The sequence below is a fragment of the Mytilus trossulus genome, chromosome 10 (assembly GCF_036588685.1).
Source record: "Mytilus trossulus isolate FHL-02 chromosome 10, PNRI_Mtr1.1.1.hap1, whole genome shotgun sequence".
NCBI classification, from domain to species: domain Eukaryota; kingdom Metazoa; phylum Mollusca; class Bivalvia; order Mytilida; family Mytilidae; genus Mytilus; species Mytilus trossulus.
Window position 1 is genome coordinate 8,131,159 of NC_086382.1, and position 14,000 is coordinate 8,145,158.

The window sequence follows — 14,000 nt, forward strand, 5'->3', positions numbered from 1 at the left end:
CTGTCTCCCAAGGTTAAATGTTTGGGTGCCTCTATCTAGAAACATCTGGCAGCTATTGTTGGTAGATTATTACAAAGACTGAAGCATCAATATTTTCTCAGCTGTTGGTATAAATTTTGGTGGTAACATTTTCCAGACTTTTTCTTTGGTTTTGCTTCTTACTCCACAGCAGGACACTTAGAGATCATTGACCAGGATGTCACAAGATTAAAACAGTTAATGGAAGCTGTCTTTAACTGAAAACATGCATCAGAAATTTGTGAAAACTAGAAACCTGTGTAAATAATTTTTTATGATACAGAGTCAGTTTCAGTTATTCAACAATGTGTTTTTCTTAGAAGTGTTTTGCTGGTAAATAATTTTAATTTATACATGTATGACTAAAATTTACAACACATTGAATGACCACAATCAAGCAGCAGAACCCAGATTTTTTAAAAGTGAAATCTATCTGAGGTTCAAATCAGCACATTCAACTTAAAACATTTTGAACTGGACACCACCCTTTTACTGCTAGCTTGGGTTTTAAGGGGGTAGGGGATTTGGCCATGCTTGTGCTCTGATGCCTTGGGTTTGCCCCCATACAATAAAGAAAAAAAAAACGTCTGTTTAGAATCTGTATAATTGCTGCTTTGTAAAAAGAGTGTTGAAGTAGAAAAACTGACTACTAAGCTTGATTTACAATAAATTTTGGGTGGTCACATTTACACATGCTCATGAATTTTAATTTGGCTCACTGGTAATTTAGGAGATTTTCCCCATTAAGATTAAATGTTGAATAAACACACTTTGAAAAAAATGGAGAATTTTTGTTTTTTGAATCTGTATGTATACAATTGGTTACCATTTGCATATTCTATTGACAAATGTAAAATTCTATTCCTGAACAGGTGGCTAAATTCCACAGATATGATATTCTAGAAATCAGAGATAAAGTTTTTAAACACTTGAATAGCAATTATATTTGCATGCTCTTGAAATGTAATCAGGGGAAATATCTTGCTTGAAATAGCAAATTTGTCATAATTAAAGGTTGACTTTCGCTTTCAAACCCATTAGAAAGTAACAGAAGATTTACTGCCAATTTTTTTTTATTCATTCATAAAAACAATAGCTTTGATGTTTGTGCCAGCCAATGAAATTGAAGATTTTGGTCGTCTGCTAATGTGCATAGTGTAGGTATGGTGCATTTGAATAATTATTAGTCACTTAAGAAAGTGAATCAGTGAGATAATCTATATAATGGATTACAAATGATTACAAGACGTAAATTTGACCTTGAATGACATTGTAACATGGTCTTGGAGTATATTGTGACCCTCTGACATTGTAACATGGTCTTGGAATATATTGTGACCGTATGGGATGCTGAGGAACCTAAGATTTGTACACAAATAGAATACAATTGTCAGGTAAGACAAATGGTGTTTTTTTTTCTTTCTTTACCCTTTTCAAGGTCTGAGGAACTGGTCTCACTGGGTTCAATAGATTTAAGATGGCCTCTGAGTTTGTGTTTGTAATGTTATAATGTTTTAAGGCACTGCAGGTCAAAAAGGGGACAGAGTTACATGTTAATACTTTCAATTTGTGTAAAAATTTCGAACAGTAATTTCACTACCAAAAAAGTTTTAAATATAAGAGAAACGGCTTTGATCTGCATATTCACACAGAAAGGGCTTTGGGGCCGTGCTGGTCGAGTGGTCTAAGTAGCTACTACTGTAATCACTAGCCAGTCTGTTAAACATTGAGGTTGTGAGTTCAAACCCAGCTTGTGCGGGTGCACTTGATTCCAATCTTAATTCACTAGGATTGTCAGTTTTCCTGTTGAAGGTCGGTGGTTTTCTTCGTGCACTCCAGCTTCCTCCACCAATAAAAACTGGCTGGAACAAAATAGCCCAGAAGCGGTGTTTAAAAACGGCGTTTACAACACAAAAGTCAAATCAAATCAGAAAGGACTTTTAAAGGCACTTAAATCACTTATAAGATTTTAGAGATTTTCATGAAAAGAATCCTGACGGTTACACATGGTATATGTACAGCTAGAAACTTCATGATTTCCCTGAAAAAGTGTTATGCTGTATGCTTGTTGTTCGGTGTGAGCCAAGGCTCCATGTTGAAGGCCATACATTGACCTATAATGGTTTACTTTTTTTAAATTGTTATTTGGAATGGAGAGTTGTCTCATTGGCACTCACACCACATCTTCCTTTATCTATGTACTGATTTTGAAGTCTGCAGCCCTTTTTAAACATGGATTTCATTGTTATGCTATTGCTTTTGCGTATTATTATAAATACACATGGTTATATATACATGATTAAAAAAAATCCTTCATGCAGCATGTTGATATGCACATAAACACAAATTATAATTGTCAGGTATGAATGTTAAAGTATGTTTTTGATTAAATCTTATCTAAAAATTTCCAAAAAGATATTGTTTTTTTGTGTTTCATTCAGATTTTAATTTTCTAAGCCAATAGATTTTTGAAAACCTCTTAATCTTCTTTTTTTTTAAGTTGTATTTGATGGCAATCTATTTAAATTTTTCAATTATTGAAAAGAAACATTGAATGTTATAATTTAATTGCTTTTCAAATTTTCGAGCCTAACATTATTTTTTCGTTAACTTCTCAAGTCTTGCAGTTACCAGTATCCGTTCCAGTTTTGTAATGTTGCAAATATTAAAAGAAGACTGCAGTTACAGTGACTTGACTGTTAGTGTTGCTATCCACCAATTGCAACTCATTCAAAATTCTGACCAAACTGCAATTTGTTTTATAAAATCAAATTGTTCAACTGGTCAGAAATTTGGACTAACTGCTGTAGAAAACCACAGTCAAGTAGTGAATTTAAGTGCAAGGTGATAAAATAAAACATACTTACAATCCTATAAGACTTTAACTCCACTTTAATGATGTTGTGACAAAATCAGTCTATCATTGCAGTTTATATAGGTATATTATAGTCATTTCCATGCTGAGGGAACTGTTATTATTTTGAATTGCTATAAAAATTTCCAAACTAAGCTTTCATATATTTTTCTTTCTAAAAGTATTCTATATTCATAAGAATCAGACATTATGTGAATTAAAACATTTCATATTCAGTACAATATGTGTAAAATTGCAATATGTTTGTAGGATTAGTGTCCATGGGGAGGTAAATCATTTTTTCTTTCAAAAAGTCTTTATTCAAAAGAATAAAATTTTAGGTTATCTCCCCATGGAAACTTATCAATAGCATATTGTTATTTCACACATATTTTACTGAATATATGATGTTTTATTTAGAATGATATCTGATTCTTATGAATATAGAATATTTTCACATTGTGGCTGAACAATTTGTTCAATATTCTGACCAGTTGATCAATTTGGTTTAATTAAACAAATTGCAATTTGGTCAAAATTTTGAATGAGTTGCAATTGCTAGATTAACAACACTATCAGTCATTAAGTCACTGTAACAAGTGAAAAGTTCAAAACTATTCTGTTTCATTTTCAGATGTATTTCTTAAATGTGGCTTAATTTATTCATTAATCAATTTTTTCTTTAATAACATTTGTCACATGTTCGATGGTATGATCCAAAATTGTTATTGAAATGATTTTCATTCTGTTCTGACACCCCCTTTTTTTTTTTAAACAGAAGCCTGTTCAGCAAACAGGTAGATCTTCTATAGGTTATCAGTGAAATTGATTTTATTCACTCACTCACGGGACTGTGCGGAACCCCCCCCCCCCTCTGTTGGGCAAGATGGGCTCCTGGCTGATATTATAATCTTTCAGGTCCAATACTGAACAGGGAAGGTTCAAGGCCATCACTGCCTTTCTTTAATACAAATACCATAGAAATATTTGTCTTTTTTTATTACATCATAAGCAAATAACTTAGATGACTCTTTGCAGACTTTTGTAGAAATATTCCAAAGGTTAATTTCCAAACCATACTGTAGGATTCGTCATAAGTAAAACAAGTGTTTGTAACATTTAACTAAGACTGAGGTGTTGAAGCAGTTCATTATGAGCTTACGTCACAACATCTGTTTACAATCCATGTTATTACCTCGCTCATCTATTTTGATTGTAAATAGAGAGAGGTACATCTTTAATATTGAGAGGATCTCTGTCTTAAAGATTCATTCCATATTGTTTTTGTTACTTTGTAGATTTTCATCTAGGATATTTTAAATCAATTTTGGTCTACTTCGTTGAGTGTTTGAAATTGGTTATGGGCTACAACACAAGCCATCTTTAAAACGCTGGGGATGACCTGAGGGACTCAGAACATTTTTTTTCAGATTTTTTTTTTATATTAAGTTGCACTCTTTACCATGTTTACCCCAGCATTTAAGTGCAATCATAATGATGTATATACTTTTTTCTCTTATTCTGCTTTCTGTAATCCAATTCCACTTTTTTTTTACTAGCTTGTTTATTGAAATTATTATGCAGACATAACCCAAATTATATAAAGTATTTCATCTGAAGAACATTTATCTTCAATTGTGCCTGTCAGGTTGTTTTAATGTTTGTATTGCATGACTATCCGGTCTAGTTTATCTGACCTTGACCTCATTTTCTTGGATCATGTCAAGTTTATGTGATACTTCAGTGGCAGATCTAGAAATTTTCATACTCCAGTCCTGCTTATCTGAGATTCCCTATATGATTAATCAACCAAATTTTCAACACTAAAAGGTGGGGGGGGGGCATGCCCCTCCTCCTCCTTAAATCCTCTGTACATGTAGTAAAGCTATAGTTTATAGGACTACATAAACATCAATACGGGTCAGGAAATCAGGCTAGAAATTTCTGCATGTACACTCTTGTATTACACTTTGTTTTTATATTGTGCTGTTTCACTACTGTTTCACTACTGTATGGGGATGCACTTTTCTTTATCATCAGGTCTGTTTCAATTTAGCAGCCCATAGGTAGATCCGGGGTGGCCTTAAGGGGGCCAACTTTGACTCACTGCCCCCTCCCCCTTTCGTGGAAAAAATTTGGTTGCTTATACATGTATAGGGAATCACTGAAGCGTAATTGGAGAACCCCCCCCCCCCCCCCCTCCTTAGGTCAGCATGCATAGTTCATAGGTCACTATTATATTTTAATTTTGTTTTCTTGTTTGATTTGCTTCTCCTTTTGACTGATTTGACTGATTTGACTGATTTTATTTTTAATTAATAGAACCATAAACAACTGACATATACCAGTGGAAGTTTTTATATAAGGTAGCTATATATAGCTTTAAAAACAGGTTTATAACCCACCATTTTCTTCAGAAGTCAGAAGCAAGTCAGGAATATATGACAGTTAGTTTGTTATTTTAAAATATCTTATTTTTGTCATCTTTTGGCCTGTTTGACTTGCCTTGGAGTTAATAGGGGGCTTGCGGGTCTAAATCATTTTTTTTTTAATATAGGATTTCGCTATATTTTTCTATAAATGAACTTTATCTTATACTCAATAGAAAAGTGAAATAAAAAAATGAGGTCACCGTTCATTTACGCTCACAATCTGCCTTCGAAAGATGCATACATTTTTGTTAATGTCTTAACTCTTTTTTTTCTATAATGAACTTATAGGAGAAAAAGCGGTATAATGGAAATAAAATAAAAACTAAATAACAGAAATTGCTTAAATTTTAGAATTATTTAGTTCATGTACAGCTTATTTCGAAAACAACAATAAAAATTACAGGTCACCGATGATCGAGTTAAAAAAGATATTTCAATTTTAATGCAAAAAAATGGCATTTTTGCACCAAAGGGAGATAATTTGGAGTTTTTTCAATGATATTTACATTTTAAAAGTCTCCTGGGGCCAACACGAATTATATTTTTTGGAATGATTTTTGTACCATATGATAAAGTAACAACTACTAAAGGTAATTAATAAAATTTGTAATGAAAAATAAATGTATGATTTTTTTCTGAAAATCTTATACCCGCGAGCGTTCATTATTGTAGTCTGCATTTACATATTGTTACCCAGTCTTCCACATTTTTGGACTTTGGTAGATAAAGAACTTTGTCTCATTAAAAACACACATAGCAGAAAATTTGAAATTTAATATTTGTTTTTACTATTTTCAATAAGAATTATTGTGCCAAGTAATGCAGAAAATAGTTACACAACTAATTGTTAACTGGAAATGTTTCACTGGTTACAGAATCTGCTTTTAAATTGATGGATCTTGTCAAAAATTACCAATGATGGCCACGAATTAGTGATCGAATTGATGAACAATGGTGAAACAATGTTACTATGATGTAATGCAGAGGTTATACCTTATAATGAGAGAAAATTGATTCTGGGGAAGATGATAGATTGATAGGATCCTGTAGTATTAAGACCACAAAATGAGAATCTTCATTTTGTGTCATGTGAAAAGATTTGAGTCATTCCCTTTTAATAAACGAGTTTTACTTGTCAAAAAATAGGTTGATATTGAGTTTCAAATTTGTCTGTATTTCTAGCTGAAATGAAATTTCAAATTATAAGATTTTGATTGAACATGACCATTAAGAACTAGATGTAAAAGTTTGAAGCCATTTTCAGGAGTGAGAATTAAGGCGCAAATCAGCAAGGGGAACCAAACTTGAATTTAAATTGTAACTTTAATTCACATACTGAAAATCAGCTGAATGTGTACATATAGTGTCTTATAGATAAAATATATAACAGTTACTGTTTTTGTAAAAAGACAAAATGATGGACAAGGCTAAAAATTAATTATGGCCTGACCAAAGTAATGGCGGGCCATAAATATACCATTTTAAAAATTTATGTAAAAGCATTCTTCTTATAAGTTTGGTTTTTTTTTTTTTTTGGGGGGGGGGGTCATGTTTCCTGACCTTTCTTAAAATTTTACCATGTTTCCACATCTCAGACTTTGAATTGTCCCCTCTTGTCTTTTAATAAGCCACTTTACAAACAAGGGTACATTTAAATAGTTTTAGGGCTATTAAACATATATTATTTATGTTTCAAATGAGATCACTGAGTGATATCAACCTCAATCCTTCTAACAACTCAGAACTCATTTAATGTAATAAATAAGTTATCCTATTGTAAAACTTGATCCAAAAGATTAACGCCCAATCACTTTTACCAATCCTTATTTTTTCTTCAGTCATTTTTGATAAACAGAAATGGGTTAGTAAGTAATTAAATTATTCTCATTTTTCAGTAGACGCAATAAAAATTAGATTTCTTTTGAATTGAACATTATATAACAAAAGTTCTGATAAACAAATGTACAACTCCCACCATCTATCTAGGCATATCAAGTTTGTTCTGCAGGGCTAAAAAATGTAAGTCACTTGAATGTTTTAAAGCATATTAATGAGCTGTAAGTATTAAAGGTCTTTCTCTTATATCAACATGAGGTTATCCTTGACAGGACCACCTCTCATTTTAAGACTCCCAGAAGTTATAATTGGTACATGATAGCAGGAAATTGAGCATTTGAGTGAAGAATTGGGTGGTTCAAAATTGATGTCATGTAAAAAATTGACTCAATCAAAATTTGGTTTAATCATATGGCAACCATATTCATTGTGCAAATAAAGAGCAGAAAATTTATTGTTGTCAGAAACATCAGTAACAGATAATTGTTAGCTTTTTATTCTTTGGGGGTCATCAAAGGAGGTCTGGGAGAGTGGTTTTAGCTGGGTTTTTTTAAACACCTTTGAGTCAAAAAAGTTTTGACACCTTTTGACAGGTTGTTATAATTTGCAATTTTGTTGAAGTAAAATATTGTGCATGTGATAATAAATTATATGTAATTGGATGAAATGAAAAATTATGATTTGATATAAAAAGGGCATCAATCATAAGTTGACACAGATGACTTTTATGTGGAGTCTTACTTTTCCAATCTTAGAGGGTGACATTTCTTTTCTTTAAAAGAGCTACTGAGTTAAAGAAAAATTAGTTTATATTGACCATTCAATGACTAAAGCAGTGGGGCCAGTGTTAATTCTAATGGTAATTATAACCTTTATTACTTCCTCTCTTATTTGTTCTGGTTCTAAGACCTTACTTGACCTTGAGCAAATAAAAATCAAACAGACTAAAAAATATTGTTTTTTAACTTTTACTGAGATTAAATGAATATGACTAGTGATATATGAAAAGGATAACTTGAAAACATACCATATAAAATTGAGAATGGAAATGGGGAATGCGTTAAAGAGACAACAACCCGATATGATGCATGGAACAGAAAACAGCAGAAACCAACAGGTCTTCATTATATTATAAGAGCATAGAATGCTGCCACCTTTACACCTGAGATTTCTCAGAAAAAGAGAGGTACAAACAAATAAGAGGTTACAACTAGCAGCACATTGTTCAGATAGCGACCCACAGGTAGGTAACTGTCAGGCTCAAATGTTGTTGGGTTTAATCAATTTTACTGTATATATTTAAACTTTGTTTCATTTGAAGACTTGAGGTTAAAATAAAACAATAAGTGATATGAAAAATCAAAAGATCAGAATAACTTTTTCATGGTCAATGATCTTCCAAGTTACAAAAACTATCTTTTTTCATGGTCAATAATCTTCCAAGTAACAAAAGCTTTGATTTAATGTATTTGATCTGACACACTTTTATCTCTGTGTTTCTGGAGAAGAGATCAAACTCAATCATTGATTCCAAATTGGTGCTGTTATTACCCAAATTTACACAAACACAAAAAACTTCAACCTTGAACAGAACCAATCTCATAACAGGTACATCCAATTACCTAATTTCAAACTTCAATGAAAAGTCTTCACAAACAGTCAGTGATTTGTTTATCATATGGAAAGATATTCATAATTTTCAAATTAACGATTATGATCGGTTTTGACATCACTTGGTGGGGGGCTGAGTTGTTAAATAATTTTCTTTATCACCTACCATATTAAACTCTGTAGGGCCCCTTAGATCACTGTCAAATTGACCAGTTAAGCTGCTGTTTTGTTTGTAGAAGTCTGCCAGGTTCATCTTCTGTTTATTATATAATTAATGTTATGAGAGTGCTTTGAAAAACTCTTGGATTTCTAGGCAATTTGAAAAAAAGATCTGTTTATAGAAATGGATTTTATTCTAGGAAGATGTGATCGCGATTATACCTAGAAATATTTGCTTTAAACAAAATGCCTCAATTTATAAATCTTTAGAAAGACCAAACTATAATAGCTTAAAGAAAAATAGACAAACTTGAAAAAAAGCAGTATTTGAGTACATATACAAAAAATAAAGAGTTGTGTAAACAACTTAAATTTAACAATGTGTTAAAATATTCTATTGAAATGCAAGAGTTATCTCCCTTAGTGTTATGTATATATGTAATGGATCTCTATGATAATGTAAAAATAAGTTGTAGTTGATAACTGGATTGATCATTTAAATTTTTAATTCTGAGCTCCCATAATATCTTCTTGAAAACCTGGTGATACATCAATACAAACTTTATCTGACTATGTAGAATGGGCTTTGCTCATTGTTGAAGGCGGTGTACGGTGACCTATAGTTGTTGATTTCTGTGTCATTTTGGTCTCTTGTGGAGAGTTGTCTCATTGGCATTTGTCATTCGTTGCAAGATGTTGAAATAATGAAAAGTAATCATTGCCTTTCTCTGAAAAAAACCCAACCCAAAAATTTATGTCACTCTGAAAGTGCAGTGTTCAATTTTTTTAACAATTAAATTCAAATTCAAATTAAAAAATGCTTATTTTAGTTTCAGTTGCATTACGTAATGAATGTTTATAATAACCCTCAGCAATCATAGGTAACCCAGTTTTTTCATGTCATATCATTGGCAGTAATTCAGAACAATAAATATATGTATATTATAGGATATGACAAAACCTTGTCTTAGCAGATGATAATGGTTGCCATTATCTTCCACATCTATAATCTTCAAGAACATATGTAGCTAGAATATCATCCTGCTCAACTTCTATGATATTTTTATGATAAAGATACGATAAATAGATATGGCAATAATTGTATGTGCAAACAAACAAATGCATAATAATATGATTTGGTAAAGGTTGAGAACTTTTATAGAGACAGTTAGTCAAGGCAGTTTTTAGCTTGACACATGTCTATTGTTGAAGAGTGTTTTTGAGTGTTTCAAAATTATTCAAATTTCTTTGGTGAATTTGTTTTGTGTTTTTTTTTAATATTCGAATGTTGTTGGTTTTTTTTGTTTTTTTTGTTTTTTTGTGTTGTTACTTTGCTGTCTCAGTAAGATGTAGATTAAGCAGACATCTCCATTTATTTAAACTAAAATGTGATGGTAGATTTTAAAGATTTTAGTTGTTTTGGGGGGTTGGAGTGTAAATTGTAAACCCTAAAACTTTGAGTGAGCCGGAAAAAAAGAAAGTTTTATACCATTCAAAATAGTATTGCAAGATTGCTGTCTTATTGGTGTTCTTTATTCATTATTTTAAAAGTATATCTGTCTCTGACATGACACATATAAAACAGGAAAAATCACTGGTATAAAGAAAAAAAATGTACTGTAGTTTACCAAATATTGCTTCTAGCTAAGTTTTAAAATGCAACAATGATACAGCAAGTCTTTGTCAGATAGATACTTGATTGAATCTGACATTTCTCTGTCCAGACAATCAGACAGTAAATAACATCTTCTCCATAAAAGTATTAATGTTTTATGTCTGTGAAGATACTTTGATCATATATTGGTTAGCAAATTGACCTGACTTTAAGTCTTCTGCTCTTTGGAAGATAAGCTTGTACTCAGACTATGAATTATTTAGTCTGAAGTCAAATCAGAATTTGTTCTGGTACTAAAGTATTTGTTATGGGGGTACCAGTATTGATGTGTAAGCAGTTATAATCAAATCAACAAATTTCTTAAATCTTACACAAATTTCATCTTTTTGATGCCATTGTCTTTGCAAATCATGCAACTTGCACAAAGGAAAGGGTGATTGCTAGAGCAGATTAATACACTGAGAAAATTATTTACCTAACTTGAGGTTGAACATTTTTTTTCTTCATGAAGGGTTGTATAATATTCTGCTCATAATAATTGGCCACTCTCTCAGCTAAGTATATTACTTATTAAAGAGAATGGTCTTGTTATTATTACATTTGTATCTTTTAAATTTTGGTCTTCAAAATTATTTGTGCTGAATATGAATATTTTTCCACAATTTGTCTCAAACTTTGAGACAAATGTTCTTCCTAAACCTTTACATGTGCATTTATTTAAAAATTGTCAGAAATATCAAAGACTGCATGCAGAATGTTTGCCAGCTAAAGGAAAGTGTTATGGTGAGATTGTTTCAAGGGAGATTACTCTACTAAATTTTCAGTATCACTTATATTGTATCAAGCTGCTTTCCATCATTATAAAAATTGAAAAGAAAATGTTTTCACAGATGGAAAAACTAATTTATCTTTAAATGTTACAAATTTGAGGATAAGAATTGATTCAAGATTTAGCTTGATGCACTTTTGTTCATGAATACTTTTTGCTGTACTTAATGTATTATGATTTTCTAGTTGTTTTTTTGGTGGATCAGGACTGTTCAAGTTTATTCAAAAGATTAACGAGAACATGCACTAATACAGATCTGTGTCAGTTGTAAGCTTTAATTTCCTGTTCAAAAATCATCTGAAAAAGCATTTTTAAACCCCATAAAACTTGATTAATTGGATATTTGATTGATGCTGTGTTTTATCTTTTAGCATCAAGATTTACCTCCCTTTCTGTCAGTACTTTGTAGTTTTAAAAGGTGTAAATAGCTTAGTCTTAAATTATTGTTATTGACTCTGTCTATAGATTGATTTGTTTCCTTTCCATAATTCATTCCTGAATTTATTCATTTCTGAATTTATTCTTTTCTGAATTTATTTATTTCTGAATTTATTCATTTCTGAATTTCTGCTTGCGCTCTTATCACCAAAAAGAATTTATATATGTAGTATATTTTGACACATTTGTCATTTCAGGGCCCTTTATAGCTGACTATGTTGTATAAGCTTTGCTCATTGTTGAAGGCCGTACAGTGACCTATAGTTGTTAATTTCTGTGTCATTTGGTCTCTTCTGGAGTGTTGTCTAATTGGCAATCATTATTAAACCACATCTTCTATTTTATACTTATTCTGATTTTTATGTCTCAAAATTTCTACTTTAAATTCTTTTGTTACTATTGGTCAAGAATGTTAAAGGTAGCAGTGAGTGTTAGATGGCTATAAATGACTGAAGTGTTCTTTGTACAACTTTAATCTAAACACACCATTGACCAAGTCACTGTAAATACAAAAATACATACAAATAGAACTAAAGACTATAATACAGACTAAACTATGATAACTAAATAGTTAACAGTGAGTTGCCTTAAATATACTCCAAATTTAGAAAAGAAGAGCAAAATAGAATAGCTGCATAAGTCCTGGATGACCTTCTAATGCCATCACAAATTAGTTGACCCTGATCATAGAATATCTATGTCGTTTAAGTTGACAATTGATATGTCGCAATTGTTATAACTAAATTACTGTTCTCTTTCCCTCCGAAAAAGCATATGGTCACTAAGTATGCACCTCTTTTTAGTGAGTAACATGCCGTACAGTGACCTATAGTTGTTAATGTCTCACTCTGTCATTTTGGTCTCTTGTGGACAGTTGTCTCATTGGCAATCATAGCACATCTTCTTTTTTATATGACACCGGGTGCCACTTTAGTGGAGCAGGATCTTCTTACACTTCTCAAGCATCTTAGAGCATGTGACTTCCAGTTGTTCTTGGAGCTTATTATATATAACCAATAATATGTTTCTGATGTTTAAGTTACAAAAGAGGGTTGAAAGATACCAGAGGGACAGTCAAACTCATAAAAAGAAAATAAACTGACAATTCGCCATGGCTAAAAATGAAATGGACAAACAGACACATATAGTACACATGACATTACAACTGATGTCACTAAGGTTAAGTTCATTTTGTTGAAAGATCAAAAAGAAAGAACTAGAAGGAGCAGTGGTGGATCCTGGGGGAGGGGGGTCCAGGGGTTGGAACCCCCTTTTTAAATGGCTGGATCCGCCCCGGCTGAGGAGATCATTTTCTGAAAAGAAATTGTCTAAGTAAATAATATTTCCTATATAATTGTCTGTATCTTTCCAATAATATTTAAACTTGAAATACATTAAACATGAATTCATCAAGACTTCTACAATCATTTTGTTGTCTTACAAGCAATCAAGCTTCTTTTAATTACCGATTGGTTGTGCAAATTAATGGCAGTCTTTTGCTTTCTACCTGAAATTATTAGAAAATGTAAAAAAATTGGCAAATCTCCAGGTATATAATCATATGTCAATGTTTCAACGCTAATGGAGAAAATGGGAGATTTTTTTGTACACGGAAGACTTTCAAGATAGCTTTCATTCAAGTGTAATTACCAATCGCTTTTCTGAACTTCTAAACAGCAATTAACAAAGAAAAATCCTAAATGTTTTGTTTTCAGTTTGAGATATGTTTCTGTCAAAAGTTTAATAAAGACGTTTATGATTGATTTCCTTTGAAATTTTTCGACAAGAGCATATTTTATGTGATGTTCTCCATCAGAAGTTTTGGCACACTGGTTATTGGTTTTGTAAAAAGATAAACCATAAACCAGGTTTCATTCATTATTCTAACTACTAAAACATTTCTTGTGTTATTTCAGCTGTTTAATAAATAAAATTCAAAATGTTCATCTATCAAATAAAAATGAAATAATAATAGGTGTTTCATAAGATCTGCAGTAACTGAAAATAAAATATTTCTGACCTTGACCTTAATTTCACTTGCCAAGTAGGTCACTGTGCGTATGAGTTAATTTTTTTGACATTACACTTCAGCAAGTTTTAAAATAACATATTGGGGGCCTCTCACTCTGAAGCATCTCCAATGTAAGTCAAAGTTATTAGTTATTAGTCCACCATCAATTAAATATTCTATATCAATTCTATTCAATT

At 31.5% G+C, this 14,000-nt stretch overlaps 1 protein-coding gene across 8 annotated transcripts in view; it reads left to right on the forward strand.

The window, feature by feature from the left end:
- The window catches only part of LOC134686806 (neuron navigator 2-like), a 302,687-nt gene that overhangs the window by 113,148 nt on the left and 175,539 nt on the right, over nucleotides 1-14,000 (forward strand). The gene's annotated exons all lie outside the window — the stretch shown is intronic.